Here is a 16,416-nt window from a genome sequence, read left to right as displayed (position 1 = left end):
ACGGGAGAGCAGACGACCCTATGAGCGTCAGGAACCGGCTCGGGGGTAAGGAAGGCTGCCGCGGGAGCTGCCGGGTCCCGACTGGCGTCGACTCCACTAGAAGAGGAAGCGGGCAAAAATTCAAGCCGGGCCATTACCTCCTGCAGCTGGCGAGCAATCATCTGGAGGACTTCATGTTCGGCGAGACGCCAACCTGGAGACTGGAGGGCGTTGTCCACCGGATCAGAGTCGGCTCGGTCCATGTCTTGGCCAAATCGTTCTGTCATGACCAGAACACAGGGCTGAAAACAATATACACGACTCACGAAACTGGGAACAGTTTTAGAAGCTTGTTTATTCAGTCCACAGTCGGTACATGGGCAGACAGTCCAACGAGAAAGCAGTAACAGAATCAGCGGGTGTAAAGGGAAGGTCGTGAACGAGGCAGGGTTCAGTACACGAAATAGCAAGGACGTAGAAGAATGGTTATGGGAACGTGACATGGCCGCACGCTTGGTAATTTATATGTGAGCCGTAATCACTAAGACAAGACACAAGTGAGTGCATCTGCTCATTGGAGCAGGTGCACGCCGGATCGGAAGCGACACACCCATAACAAATTTTTGGGAACGTGGAAGCTCCACAAAACAGCACATTGTCTGTCGGTTAATTGCACTGAAAGACAACTTCAAGAAGTCATCCAACAAAGGCAAACTGAGGGGAGGGAATACTACCAGGAATGGTTGGTATTTGCAAATGTTTTTATCCACAAGTTCATTTCTAGCTTACATCGTTGTCTTGGCTGACTTGCTTGGGGCCTATCAGATCTTTCAATGCCACCATCAGGACATGGAAGGAGATTTGAAAATGGCACCGCTAAGTCAGCAGTGAAACAGTGCGATTGTAAACACTCAATTTAAGGTAGAGCAAGTGTAATGTTAATAAAGAAATTCAGAGAAAGATAAATGGTGAAAGGGTGAATCCGGTGAAGACTGAAGAACCCCACTTGGAGAGAGTCCAAGTCCTGGTGGAGATCCAGGCTGGCCAGTGATGTGTGTGTACTCTGCAAGAGCAACAGGTTCATGAAGGATCCCCCAGTCCACAGCCTGAAAGAAAGTTGTGCGCAATTTGGATTCATCATACATGAAATAGCAAAAATAAAAATGATTTCAATCTTTAACCTTGATTCCTTCTTTAATGTTGTATTGTCCTCGTGAAGTCTGACGGAGTGAGGAAGGATAAGAGTTGCGTCCAACTGCAGCCAATACTGGACTGAAGTTGCGAGCAGTGACGATGACCTGTGTAGGCTAATGTATGTGGCACGTTACTTTAAATTGTGAGAAGAGATACAAAATACTTACCATTAAGCTATCCGTCTTTCTGATCCCGCCATAGACTTTTCCATTGGCTCCTTTCTGGATCAGTGACAGTGAATTTTTCTTTTTACCTTATGTGAAAAAGTTAATCCGTAGTGAAAGATCTATAAAAAATATACACATATTTTGTGTATATTGTGTAAAACTGATAATTGAATGTTATCCAATATTTTTGGGTTGACAGTATCAGGTGTGATTGCACAAATAAAGAAAAATAATAACACCAAAGAACTGGTGTATACATATTTTTAAACACAGATGCAGATGACCATTTTTACACATCTGCTAAAATCTTTGACAGGAAAACAGTTTTGTAAAATGTGTAAAAGGGTTCCAAGCCCAGGATGGATCCCTTATCAGAGGAATGATTTCTTTGCCCTGAAGAGTCCACACCACAAAGTACACATGACCCTGGACAGTATTTGGTGCCAATAAGAGCAATCCCTTTTTAGCTTCAAAGAGCCAGTCACCTCATCTACGGTCAAATAAAAGTCCTTCTTCTCAGTCGCTTGCTGAGGTGGGTGTTTCATTTCTGGTGGACCAGGGGGACTTGAGCTCAACGATTCCATCTGTTGAAGATCCAAGAACCCCACTTGGAGAGAGTCCAAGTCCTGGTGGAGATCCAGGCTGGCCAGTGATGTGTGTGTACTCTGCAAGAGCAACAGGTTAATGAAGGGTCCCCCAGTCCACAGCCTGAAAAAAAGTTGTGCGCAATTTGGATTCATCATACATGAAATAGCCAAAGTAAAAATGGTTTCAATCTTTAACCTTGATTCCTTCTTTAATGTTGTATTGTCCTCGTAAAGTCCGACAGAGTGAGGAAGGATAAGAGTTGCGTCCAACTGCAGCCAATACTGGACTGAAGTTGCGAGCAGTGACATGATTCTTCCTGGAGGCAGACCTGAATAGGTTAAAGACAAATGTGAAAAATTAGAACTGTACAGTCACTCACGCCCTCGAGCGTGTATACAGACATCATAGTATTGAATTGGGTGCATTTAAATTAATTGCCTTTTATTTGTACTGAATCCGAATGACTGTCTTTATAAATGTTATCAATGCACTCAACGTTTATTAGAATTTGGAAGAATAAAATGTTAGAATCATGCTGAAAGGATATCATTTACACAGAGTACAGACTAAAGACTAAGCCACAACCACCAACAGCACAAAAACTGGCAAAAATAATACAAGTCCCAATTGTTTATCAGAGCTGTAAACATGTAGCGGGGACAAATATATAATTTAAGATGAGAATTATGACCAATAAATTATGTTTGGCATTCAAAAGCCATATTGCGTCTAGCTCTGTATTTTAGATATTTGCTGTTGAATGATTAATGTCAATGGTTTTGGATACAAATCAACCACAATTTTATGCACAATTCCTAAATGAGACATCGCAATTTAAAATTATACTCACCATAAGGGATTGAAAATGCTTCTCTTAAGTATAGTTATTTTTCATCAACATTATTTAGTTGTATTCAGAGTCTCAACTTTAAATTGGTTTGCTCATAAATTATACATTACTCAATGACAACGCACCGTCATATTCATATGAATGGGATCAATATCGCTGCGGAAAAAAAAATCGATAACGGCACAGGTAAGATAACAATGGATGTAAATTAGTGCCATCAACATTTGAATTTGGAATGCCACAGAAAACAGGATTTGAATTTGAAATGTAAAGTGATCACATTTTCAATAGTTGCTACAATTAGCTGTCTAAAATTCACTTGCGAGCCACCAGGCAGGGTTACTTCAGGTCCGAACCGAATACCCAGCCAATCGCAGGTACGCTTTCTTAGTCACGTGACGTCGCATATTAAGAAAGCTTAAAATGGGTGCGCCTCCTCACTTGGCACCTCTTGGTGAGTTTAGTCGGGTGACCGAGGCCACCAATGGGGAAGCGCTCTCGAGTACTTTGGTGGTCTAAGCAGAGTTCGAGCATATAGCTGACATTCCAACTTCGTCTATGAGCATCTTTCTACGTTATCCTCTTGAGACCCTCAATAAGAAGACGAGATGGCTGCATTCGTTCCAGCTCCCGGGATCACTTTCGGTAAGTGAGAATCATTGCAATATTCCACCCAAAAAATGTACCTGCTGTTTTACACTCAAGTGTTGGCAGAGAAAGTAATGGTAGAAATGGATGAAAATGGATTGTGTGACTCTGGAAAACATACGACGATCACACGAGATAAGATGTTTATTCAATTAATTACTTTCTGCTTATAGAATACAAATCACAAGACATTTGTTAGCCTCCTTGTTCTGGGGTTGTGTGTGACGCAACCAATGCTAATGTTAGCGCGGATGCTCCACGGTACAAGCTAACACAAGTTGAGTCAGGGTATTGTAATAGTTCTTGTTTTAAACTGTGCCAGGGAATTTGGTACTCCACATTATTGTATTAATCGTTTTCTGATAACCATATGATTAACGATTCGCTGTTTTATGTACAAATTGACTCTGAAACCAACTTACCTGTCAAGTGTTGCGGGCTAATATTGTTAGCCTACTAGCATAACTGCAGCAAAGCCTTTTTTTTAAGTGACTCGTGGTCATTGATGAGTGTATTAGACAGCTTTCAAATATGATTTAAGCCTCTGCCCAAGTATTAATAACAGACCTTAGTCTCATACCAAAACCTAGAAAGAGTACCGCAGATGCATTATTTGCCTTGAGGATGCCAGTGGAAAAGTACAGAGAAGGTCAGAAGGAGCTACATTGTGTCTTTGTGGATCTAGAGAAAGCCTATGACAGCATACCAAGAGAGGAACTGTTGTACTGCATGCGTAGGTCTGGTGTGGCAGAGAAGTATGTTAAAATGGCACAGGACATTTATGATGGCAGCAGGACAATGGTGAGGTGTGCCTTAGGTGCGACAGAGGAATTTAAGGTGGAGGTGGGACTGCATCAGGGATCAGCTTTGAGCCCCTTCCTGTTTGCAGTGGTAATGGTTAGGCTGACAGATGAGGTTAGACTGGAATGCCTTTGGACCATGATGTTCGCAGATGACATTGTGATATGCAGTGAAAGCAGGGAGCATGCAGAGGAACAATTAGAAAGATGGAGACATGCACTGGAAAGGAGAGGAATGAAGATTAGCCACAGTAAAACACTATATGTGCGTGAATGAGAAAGGTGGAGGGGGAAGAGTGAGGCTATAGGGAGAAGAGATAGCGAGGGTGGAGGACTTCAAATACTTGGGGTCAACAATACAGAGCAATGGAGAGTGTGGTCAGGAAGTGAAGAAACGGGTCCAAGCAGGTTGGAACAGCTTGCGAAAGGTGTCTGGTGTGTTATGTGACAGAAAAGTCTCTGCTAGGATGAAGGGCAAAGTTTACAAAACAGTGGTGAGGCCGGCCATGAAGTAAGGATTAGAGACGGTGGCACAGAAGAAACAGGAAGCAGAACTGGAGGTAGCAGAAATGAAGATGTTGAGGTTCTCGCTCGGTGTGAGCAGGTTGGATAGGATTAGAAATGAGCTCATTAGAGGGACAGCCAAAGTTGGATGTTTTGGAGACAAGATTCGAGAGAGCAGACTTCGATGGTTTGGACATGTAAAAAAAAAAAAGGCATGCAAGTTGTGAGTTGATGGTGTGATTTTCGTGGCGATGATTTTCGTGGAAATCTGACGGATGTGTTGTAAGAAAAACGACCTTTTTTTTCCTTTGGCAAAACACTTGTTACCATCATTGGGCAATGTGTTGTTATACACTGGATGCATTTTCACCTGCATGTTGTGATTTTGATATCCAGCTTGCTCAAGGCTCTGTAACAGTATTCTTGAGTACTTATCAACATCATTAAGTTTCCTTTCATTGCAAAACGTGTCACTACCATTTGTCATTGTGAGAATGGCTGAATGAGAGATTGTACACCAACATCGTGAACGTGTTTTGGGTATTTTGACAGTCACGGCAGTACTGACGTGAATGCCTGAATTGTGTCTCTGAGAAGACACGGTTTGGTTTTGAATGGATAGGTCAATAGATGAATAGACACTGTATTGATCAGAAGGGGGAAATTCAATGGGAAATTTTCATCTAAAGTGGCTTTGTCGTTGTTCCCACAGAAACGATCCAGCAAAAGTACAAGACGTTGTCACTGATCCAGAAAGGAGCCAATGGAAAAGTCTATGGCGGGATCAGATAAATGGATGGCTTCATGGTAAGTGTTTTGTGTCTCTTCTCACATTGTAAAGTAACGTGCCACATACATCGGCCTACACAGGTCATCGTTCCAGCGCCACTGACCAAATGTTTGTGATTTGCAGCCATCAAACACATCCCAAAGACACACGTGTGGATGTGTCAGTTTATAAACGGCAACTCTTATCTGGTCCCTCTCGAGGTTTTGCTCATGCAGCAAAGCGGACAAATGAAAGGAATTATTTCACTTTACGACTGGTACAGTCTGGACCAAGAGATTGTCCTGGTGCTGGAGAGGCCAGTGCCCTGCATGGACCTCTTTAACTTCATCCATGGAAATGGCCAAATGGACGAAGCACAAGCTAAGGTATTGATGCTTGGTGGATTGTGCATACACAGTGTTTATATACGAGATGTTTACATTTAGAAGGAAAAGGCTGAAATAAAACTTTTTTTTAGTATATTAACCTTCGAACTAATTATTACAACTATAAAAATTTCAAAACAAGATTCCACTGAATACTAGGTGAAATTTAAAAAGGCCTCATTTCCTTTTAAACCCCCTTTTCGTTTCCTTAGGTTTGTTTCGCCATTGCCACAATCACACTCAGAGGCACTTTAGAGTGTCTAATTAATGTTGTATGTTTTTGGAATGTGGGAGGAAAACGGGAGTGGCCGGAGAAAACCCACGCAGGCACAAGGAGAACATGCAAACTCCACACAGGCATGGCCGGGATCGAACCTTGGACCTCAGAAGTGAAAGGTCAACACTTTACAGATGATTCACCGTGACACCGGGAAAAAAAAATCTCGTCTCCTTTCAAGTTTTGTCCTTGACCTCATCTATTTGTCTTCATCTTAGATCGTCTTTAAGCAGCTTGTGGACGCAGCAGTCATGATGGATGCTGCAGATGTCTTCCATTGTGACATCAAGATGGAAAACGTCCTCATTGACACCAGCTCCGAGGTCCTTCGAGTCTGGATCATCGATCTCGGAAACGGCTGCTTTGGGACCTCCTTGGTGCACAAGAACTTCTTTGGTACAGTGTCCACTTCCTGCTCTTCATTCACGTCTGTTGTTGTTCTCTGGCTGATTCTCATCATGTTTTTTCCTCTCTGCATGTCTTGTAGGAACCACTGAACTTGCTCCTCCAGAAGTTGCTGCATGTGGGGAGTACAAGGCTGACCCCGCCACAGTTTGGCAGCTCGGGACTCTGCTCTACGAAATCCTCCATGGTGCTCATTTTGAACCGGAGGAGTTCTTCTTGCGGAGACAAATTGATACAAGGCTCTCTCATGGTAAGTTGAAATATGCAGTCAGTACTGGCCGTGATACTGTCAGCAGTGTTTAACTCCTTGTCGTAGTTGGTAGAAAAGTGAAGGTGCCATCTAAAACTTCTCCTTCCATCTGTCCTTGGCAGCATGTCAAGATCTCCTGAGCGCATGGCTGATGAAAGAGCCGACACCCGTGCCACTCTGTCCAAGCTCCAGCGGCACCCGTGGTTCCACTGAGGCTGCACGGAAGACCTCGGATCATCCCATTTTATTGATGAAATTAATAAACTGTATTTATTGATGTATAAAGATTTTAAACAGTGACTACATGCTTCGATGACTTCATGCCGTTTTTATTTTGTAATGTTCCCTCTGACTTTCTGGTTTTGTTACATTCAGAATTTATAGAATAGTGGCAACTGAGAACTGTTGAAGAAAATGCTTTGTAAATATTGTGTGTTAAATATGGTATATGCACGTTTGGCAGTACTGAAATTATACATTTAAATCAACAACAATTGAGAACTATTGAAGAATCCATCCATTTTTTTCCCGAAGTGTGTGTGTGTGTGTGTATCTGCTTCACTCCTGTCCATGACAGCTCATTACGAAGACCCACAGCAACTGGAAGACATCCATCTATCTATTTTCTTAGCCATTTATCCTCACAAGGCTCGTGGGAGTTCCGTAGCCCATCCCAGCTATTTTCAGGGAGGACATGGGGTACACCTTCAACTGGTTGCCAGACAATTGCAGGGCACATAGAGACAGACAACAGTCGCACTCAGAATCACACCTCGGGGCAATTTCGAGTGTCCGTTTAATCTTGCATGTTTTTGGGATGTCAGAGGACACCGGAGTGCGCGGAGAAAACCCATGCAGGCACGGGGTGAACATGCAAACTCCACAGTGGGAGGTCCGGAATCTATAATGTGGGGGAAAGGACAATTTTAGATGTCTTTTTACTGAATAGTTCACTTAATTCATTTGTCTTGAGATAAATTGGCATATTTTAATGACAAATGTGATTTTGTGGTATCCAGTTATAAGGGGATGGGAAATCTGTTCTTGGCCCTTGTGGAACTTCTGCCCAATTTTTTTTTTTTTGGTCAGGACTTAGAAATTTTACTTTTTAAATTTTTGTCTGAATTTTGTTCACAGATATCGCCAGAATTCACCACAGCCATCCATTTTTTCCAAAATTTCATGTGGAGCAAATAGGATGATGGAGAGAAAGACCAGAGCCATGACCGCCACCATCACAGCCATCCCGAAGTCTCTCCAGCTCCAGGGTGGCTCCACAGAACTCCCCAGCTCCTCCCGGACATCAACGTGAGAAGGCGGTGACACCATCGCCTCCTCCTGGACAGCAACGTGAGAAGGCGGCGACACCATCGCCACCTCCTGGACAGCAACGTGAGAAGGCGGCGACACCATCTCCACCTCCTGGACAGCAACGTGAGAAGGCAGCGCCACCATCGCCACCTCCTGGACAGCAACGTGAGAAGGCGGCGCCGCCATCACCACCTCCTGGACAGCAACGTGAGAAGGTGGCGCCACCATCGCCATCGCCACCTCCTCGACAGCAACGTGAGAAGGCGGCGACACCATCGCCACCTCCTGGACAGCAACGTGAGGCGGCTGGGGAACTGTCGCCACCTCCTGGACAGGAACGTGAGAAGGCAGCGTCAGTGTCACCGTCGCCACCACCTGGACTGGAACGCATGGGCGTGCCCGTCGCAGACAGAGCAAGAACAGGGAGCGACCGCGGGCCGGCCGCCGACGAAGCAGGAGTGTGGAGCGTCCGCGGGCCGATCGCCACTGGTACTCCAGAGCACGGACGAGAAGCGGCTGTGGAGACGTCGCCACCTCCTGGACAGCAACGTGAGGTGGCATCGGGTCGGTCCCCACTGCCACGTGAGCTTGCAGTGCATCCGTTGAAACAGCAACGTGGGCGTGGCGCGGTGGCGAATCCGTTTCCAGGGCAACGTGAACGAGAGTCGGCAAAGAGTCAGTCGAAACTGACACGTGGGCGTGTCTCGGGAGCGGGTCAGTTCCAACTGCCGCGTGAACTCTGCTCGGAACAGCCAAAACCTCGACATGGGAATGGCGAGGAGGCGGGTCATTTTCCACAGCTACGTGCGGTTGGCGAGGTGGCGAGTCCGTTCCCACTGCGACGTGCACTTGGCGAGGTGGTGAGTCCATTCCCACTGCGACATGCACTTGGCGAGGTGGCGAGTCCGTTCCCACTGCAGCGTGCGCTTGGCGAGGGGGCGGGTCGGTTTCCATGGCAACGTGAACGAGAGTATGCAGAGAGTCAGTCGAAACTGACACGTGGGCGTGTCTCGGGAGCGGGTCAGTTCCAACTGCCACGTGAACCTGCGTCAGCAGCGAGTCCGTCGCCGTTGCGACGTCAGCGTAGCTCGGCTGGTTCGCCAATCCTTGCTGGACCTGGGCCGTGAGAGCCGCCAATTCGGCGCTCTGCTGCTCTATCTGCGCCCGCATTTCACGGCAGAACGCCTCGTGATTTGGCGGCTCCTCCTCCCTCTGGGCTGGAAGCTTCGCCACCAGCGGCGGGTCTGCCGGTTTCGCCGTTGCCGGCGAGGAGTGGGAGGACGATGTCTTAGTTGCCGCGCAGCGGGAGGCACCGGGGAGCACCCGGCCGGGGCGTCTCCTCTGGCCGCCACGCGGAGGTCCCGGGTAGATGGCCAAGCGGGTTCCCTCATACGGATTGGTGTACTTAAACCTACCGGGCGAAGACGCTCGGGTGCTGGAAACGCGGGGAGGTGAAACAAACTGACTGGGATGAAAGATCGGACGAGCAGATTCATAATCATAATAATCGGAGTCGTACTCCGGCAGCCGGTCATACAAATCACGGTCCTCCTCATATTCCGAAAAGTCCGAGTCCAGAAGAATATGAGGAGCTGGACGGGTTGTGTTCGGGACGTATTCATACCTCGCTGGCGGAGCGTAAGACACGGAAGCGGAGGACATCAGGGAGCCTACCCGGATCAGACAGGCTTGGTCCTCCGGCAGACGGTCTACCTTGCGTCAGTCCCTGCGACGCCGGGTCTTTCCTGCTGGGTCCTGTGTTGGCCAGTTCGTTCTGTCACGTCCCATCGGATCGGGGGTAGGACCCAAATGCAGGACTCGGAAGATGCAAGGTAGTTCAAGGAGACACGTTTATTATATGCAGAGGTAGGGGATCGAGCAGGCAGTCCGATGCAGCAGCGGTAGTTGGGACGTCGGGCGAAGAGAGAAGGTGAGCGGGCAGGCAGGAGTCGGTACACAGGAGAAAAATCAAAGCAGGCAGAAGTAATGAAGGAGTCAGGCTTACAAGGTTGGTCGGAGAACGGACGAAGGTCGGTACACACAGGTTCGATCAGGGATACCGGAGCACACGAACGGGACATGAAGATCAGACGAACTGGCGCCAGCCAGTTGTCATCACGGTCATATAAATCCACAGCATAATCAAGCTGCATGACGCGCAGGTGTGCACCTCCCAATCAGCGCACCCGCGCGGGCACCCGCACAGCTCGTGCTGGAGCGGCAGGATCATGACACCATCTGACTTTCTGGTTTTGTTACATTCAGAATTTATAGAATAGTGGCAAGTGAGAACTGTTGAAAAATATGCTTTGTAAATGTGTGTTAAATATGGTATATGCACTTATTGCATTATTGAAATTATACATTTAAATAAACAACAATTAAGAACTATTGAAGAATCCATCCATTTTTTCCCCAGAGTGTGTGTGTGTGTATCTGCTTCACTCCTGTTCATGACAGCTCATTACGAAGAGCCAGTTGCACTCAGAATCACACCTCAGGGCAATTTAGAGTGTCTGTTTAAAGGTCAAGTGTCATGAAATGGATGATTTTTGGTATATTATTAATGAAAAACCCACAGCCAATATGGTCCCATGTGTTTTTTCACCACAAAACATGATTTTGACATGTACAGCTTTTTGTAACTCCCGCCATGAAAATCCTCTCGAGGGATTTGTTTTCGAGAAGAAGCAGGAAGTGACGTACAGGATAGAGGCGCCCCCTACTGGACTCGCTTGTTTACTTCAGTTTTACCTCCGGGAAGGTAGCTCGTTGTTCCTTCATGTTAGCCAAAATACCGGGTCATTGCATTGCTGGACATTGCATGAACACTCGGGAGAATGGAATTACCCTTCATAATTTTGAAAGAGACCCAGTTCGTTGTGAAAAATGGATTGCACGGGTGCAGAGGACGAGAGCTTCGTGGGTTCCAAATAACAGGTATGCAGTAATGCGCCCCGACTCGACGGTGTTCAACAAGTACTGCGGCGGCTTTGAACATACCCCTAAAAGCAGCATGGCTCGGCTCCACCTCCTCCTTATAAGGTACCACGGCAGAAAATCAGCCACACAGGCTGAGGCGCTGCGCTCGGCGGTCACTGGTTCTGCGAAGGCTGCGCGTTGCCACGATGGCTCATATCCGCCGCGGAAGTCGATCGGACGGGGATGAGGTTTGACCATGATCACATATCATCTGAATATGGCTCGAAACAATAGTATAATATTGCCACGGTAACTTCACTCGGTTGTGTGGTGTTCTCCTTTTCGAAAAGAGCTTCCGTGTCAGAAGGGACGTGTTAGGGTGCACCGCGCGTTTTCATTGGCGAATGGCTGGGTGACGTCACGGACGGAGGACGCAGCCAATATGGCGACCACTTGGATATCGTAGAATGATACTTCTGAAACTTTGTGTATGGATGACGCGCTCTCCGCTCACATTTATTTTTTCGTATAGAGCGTAAGTGAATAATTTTATATGTATTTTTCATTACAATATCTATTTCAGAATGTTTATAGGGATGACACCCAGGCTTTAATGTTGCATGTTTTTGGGATGTGAGAGGACACCGGAGTGCACGGAGAAAACCCGTGCAGGCACAGGAAAAACATGCAAACTCCGTAGTGGGAGGTCCGGGATCAAACCTGGGTCCTCATAACTGTGAGGTCAATGCTTTAAGGGTGCGCCACTGTGCCGCCCCGGTAGACATGAAATAATAATTTAAATTCAATAGTCTTGAAAGACAAATGATAGAGTGTTTAAAGTGCCACTGACACCTAAAACATGAAATTTAATGTTAACAAAAAGGAAAAAAAAGCCGGTATGGACTCATCCGTTTGTTCACAGCACGTCAGAATGTTGCCGTATATCGATTTTTTCATCTTCTGCCATGAAAATTCTCTGAAGTCATTTGTGTTGGAGAAAAATAGGAAGTGCCGTTTTTTGCAGACGCCCACACTGGCGGGTTCGTGTGTTTATACCCGAGAAATTAGCAGTTTTTTTCGTGTGTGTTAGCCAAAATGCCGGCTCGTTGAATTGCTGGACATTGCTTGAACAGTCCGGAGAGTGGATTTACCCGTTAGAAGTTTACAAGAGACCCGGTTTGTCGTAAAAAATGGATTGCACGGGTGCAGAGGAAGAGAGCTTCGTCGGTTCTAAATGACAGGTAGGTGTGTATACACCTACTAAAAAAAAAAATAATTGGATGGGGTGGACCACGTCATCGGTCTCTCATAATGTAACAAAAGATCTGCGTATGAAATATATCGACAAGTGCGTCGGACGGCGTCAGGCTGCTGTGTCGCTTCGCCAGCGAAGGCTGCGCTTCGGGCTAGCGGACGGCGGCGGCTCTGAAGAACCCAAGCAAGAATGCCTCACTCAGCCGCGTGTGCGCAGTAAAGCGCCCCGGCTCGACGGTGTTGTTATCACGTACTGTGAGGGCTATGAACAACCCCCAAAAGCAGCACGGCTTGGCTCCATTAAATGCCACCACGGCGCCGAAAATGAGACACACCGGCTGAGATGCCGAATTCGGTGGTCATGGCTTCTGTGAAGGCTGCGCGTCGGGCTTTGCGGACGGGGGTGGCTCTGAAGAACCCATCCGAGAATGCCTCACTCAGCCGCGTGCGCAGTAAAGCGTCCCAGCCCGACGGTGTTGTTCATCTCGTACTGCCGCATCTATGAACAACCCCCTAAAGCTGCACGGCTCGGGTCTCCCTCACTCAGCTGCGTGCGACCACAACACAGTATCGTGCCCCAGCTCAACGGTGTTGTTCATCGCGTACTGCGGCGGCTATGAACAACCCCCTAAAGCAGCATGGCTCGACTCCGTCATAAGCCACACCGGCCGGTTGCGATGAGCCACGATGGCTCATCTCCGCCGCGGAAGTGGATCAGACGGCGATGCGGTTTGGCTTTGATCGCATATCATCTGAATATGGCTCGAAACACTAGTGTAATATTGCCCCGAGGGCTCGAAACAATAGTGTAATATTGCCCCGGTAACTTCACTCGGTTGTGTGATGTTTTCCTTGTCGAAAAGAGCTTCCGTGTCAGAAGGGACGTGTTCGTCTCCCATAGTTAGGGTGCACCGCGTGTTTTCATTGATGAATGTCCAAGTGACGTCACGTACAGAGGATGCAGCCGATATGGCGACCGTGTGGATGTCGTAGAATGACACTTCTGCAACTTTGCGATGGATGACGCGCTCTCTGCTCACATTTATTTTTTCATATAGACATTGAAGTGAATAATGTTATATGTATTTTTCATTACAATATCTATTTTAGAATGTTTATAGTGATGACACTTGGGCCTTAAGTATGCCATGACCGTCCAAATAGCCAAAAACATGTTCACGATGTTTGATCTGATCTATTCATCTATTGACCTATCCATTCAAAACCGAACCGTGTCTTCTCAGAGACACAATTCAGGCATTAACGTCAGTACTGCCGTGACTGTCAAAATAGCCAAAACACGTTCACGATGTTGGTGTACAATCTCTCATTCAGCCATTCTCAAACGATGAATGGGAGTGACACGTTTTGCAATGAAAGGAAAGTTAATAATGTTGATGAAGAATACTTTTACAAAGCCTTGAGCAAGCTGGATATCAAAGTCACAACATGCAGGTTAAAACGCATCCAGTGTATAACAACACATTGCCCAATGATGGTGACAAGTGTTTTGCCAAAGGAAAAAAAAAAGTTGGTTTTTCCCAACAATACATCCTTTCGATTTCCAAGTCAGTATTAATTTCATCCAGTTTCTTCCCCAGGAGCCTGAGTTCATCTCTCAATAGTAAATGTCAGAATGACAAGTCTTTGTGTCACCGTCTGTATACTGATGTATACCATGTTGTGAGTATAGCTGTGTACTCCGGAGGGATGTTCTGTTTAACTACGGCTAAAACTTTGCTGAAAAATATTCTCAATTGTACTCAATTTATATGGAAGATTGACTGCAATATACTGTACATGTGTCGCATTTATGGTTTTCGTGTTTATATTTGGACATTTGGTGACAGGTCATGCCATTGCAGAAGAGAAAAACTAAAAATGTAATTTATTGTACAAGCTTCTGAAAGAAACCTGTACAGGCAGTACTGTCAAAATTATAGTGCAGTCTTCCTTCATCTGACGTTGGCTCTTTGGCCACAGATTCTCAATTAAATCACAACAAAGGGATTCTCTCGTGAAGGTTGATCAGTGGGTTATCTAATGCATCAGATGATACATTTCATCAGAGAAATGGGAAAAAAAAAGTCCAAATGGAAATGTGTAGAAATACAGTCTGCCTAATATGCCACAACAACTTGTTCAACTATTTTAAATGGAAAGATTTATAGAGTGAATAAATGCCTAAACCATTTGCACAGATGCGCCAAAGCATTTGCAACTTATTCAAATAAATGACAAACTGCTTTTAAATGATACTACGAGGTGAAAATTTAACAAGTAATTTTAAGAACATAAATTATGATCTTAGAAAGGTACCTAAGCAGCTGAGAAAATTTGGAAGAGAAAGCATTGTTACACACCAATGAGCTTCACCTATGATGAATCACGATTTTCAAAATAGTCAAAGCACCAAAATAATGTTCGTATATGTCGTCTCGTTCAACCAGTCACACACAAACTTAAAATTATAGTGAAAGATTTTGCCACGGAAATCACAACATCAACTTGTGTGCCTTTCTTTTACCTCTGCTCACCCCATAAACATGAGGTCATTGTTCCAGAACCGAGCTCTGGAAACAAAAATTTTACAAAATGACAAAATGCTGTAAATGGTCACTTTTTATGTTTCAATCCCTCGTGGGAGCATGACAACCACTTAAACACAAGGAAAGTTGAGGTAAAGAACAGTTTATATGGATAAAAATGATGATCAGGTTTTGATATGAGACAAAAGTCTGTTATCAATACTCGGGCAGAGGCTTATATCATATTTGAAAGCTGTCCAATACAATCAAAAATGACCTCAAGTAAATTAAAAAATGACTTGAGCAATTATGCTATGAGGGTAACAACGTGTCCAAATGTTTTTTCTTCTTTCGGCTTGTCCCGTTAGGGGTCGCAACAGCCCGCAAAGCTTGACAGGTAAGTTGCTTTCGGCCATTTTGTACATAAAAAAGCGAATCTGTAATATTATGGTTATCAGAAAACAATTAATACAATAATGTTGAGGACAAATACCTGGTAAGTGTGTTATTAATACTTGGGTAGAGGCTCACATCATATTTGAAAGCTGTCCAATACGCTCAAAGTTAAAAAAAATGACTTTGCGGCAGTTATGCTAGTAGGCTAACAATATTAGCCCGCAAGACTTGACTGGTAAGTTGCTTTCAGAGTCAATTTGTACATAAAACAGCGAATGGTTAATCTTATTGGTTATCAGAAAATGATTAATACAATAATGTGGAGTACCAAATTACCTGGCACAGTTTTAAACAAGAACTATTACAATACCTCAACTCAACTTGTGTTAGCTTGTACCGTGTAGCATCCGCGCTAACATTAGCATTGGTTGCGTCACACACAACCCCAGAACAAGGACGGCTAACAAATGTCTTGTGATTTGTATTCTATTAGCAGAAAGTAATTAATCGAATAAACATCTTATCTCGTCGTATGTTTTCCAGAGCACACAATCCATTTTCATCCATTTCTACCATTACTTCCTCTGCCAACAGTTGAGTGTGAAACAGCAGGTACATTTTTTGGGTGTAATTTTGCAATGATTCTCACTTACCGAAAGTGATCCCGGCAGCTGGAACGCATGCAGCCATCTCGTCTTCTTATTGAGGGTCTCAAGAGGATAACGTAGGAAGATGCTCATAGACAAAGTTGGAATGTCAGCTATATGCTCGAACTCTGCTTAGACCACCAAAGTACTCGAGAGCGCTTCCCCATTGGTGGCCTTGGTCACTCAACTAAACTCACCAATAGGTGCCAAGTTAGAAGGCGCATCCATTTTAGGTCGCAACAACTTTTTATGGATATCAAGAGTCATATGACGCACGCACGCGCACAGACACGATCACATAAAACAATAGCAAAAGAAAAACAGAGCAAGATAAAAATATTGCAATCACAGAAAACAACTGCCAAGAAAAATGCAGCAAAACAAAAATGCTGCAACCACAGAAGACAAAATCTCAAATACTTGGGATGACATGAATATAATCTAAACATTTGCAGCATGCCCATGAAGGTTTAGAAAAATACATTCAACCGTCAACTGCCACGCTCATCACTTGTCTTCGTGTAGCAGGCGTTTATATTCC

At 45.2% G+C, this 16,416-nt stretch overlaps 1 long non-coding RNA gene across 2 annotated transcripts; it reads left to right on the top strand.

Annotated features, from left to right (window-relative positions):
• The first annotated feature begins 5,402 nt into the window (after window positions 1-5,402).
• Window positions 5,403-6,742, top strand: LOC133497471 (uncharacterized). 2 transcript variants are annotated; one of them, XR_009794044.1, is made up of 5 exons: window positions 5,403-5,537; window positions 5,721-5,885; window positions 6,180-6,281; window positions 6,381-6,558; window positions 6,650-6,742. It is a non-coding gene; the product is annotated as an uncharacterized LOC133497471 (long non-coding RNA). The 2 variants fall into 2 exon arrangements; XR_009794043.1 differs by having other exon boundaries at window positions 5,442-5,537; window positions 5,644-5,885.
• Window positions 6,743-16,416: the final 9,674 nt, after the last annotated feature.

Source organism: Syngnathoides biaculeatus, chromosome 3 (genome assembly GCF_019802595.1).
Source record: "Syngnathoides biaculeatus isolate LvHL_M chromosome 3, ASM1980259v1, whole genome shotgun sequence".
Taxonomy (NCBI): Eukaryota; Metazoa; Chordata; class Actinopteri; order Syngnathiformes; family Syngnathidae; genus Syngnathoides; species Syngnathoides biaculeatus.
This window is presented reverse-complemented; position numbering and strand designations above follow the sequence as displayed.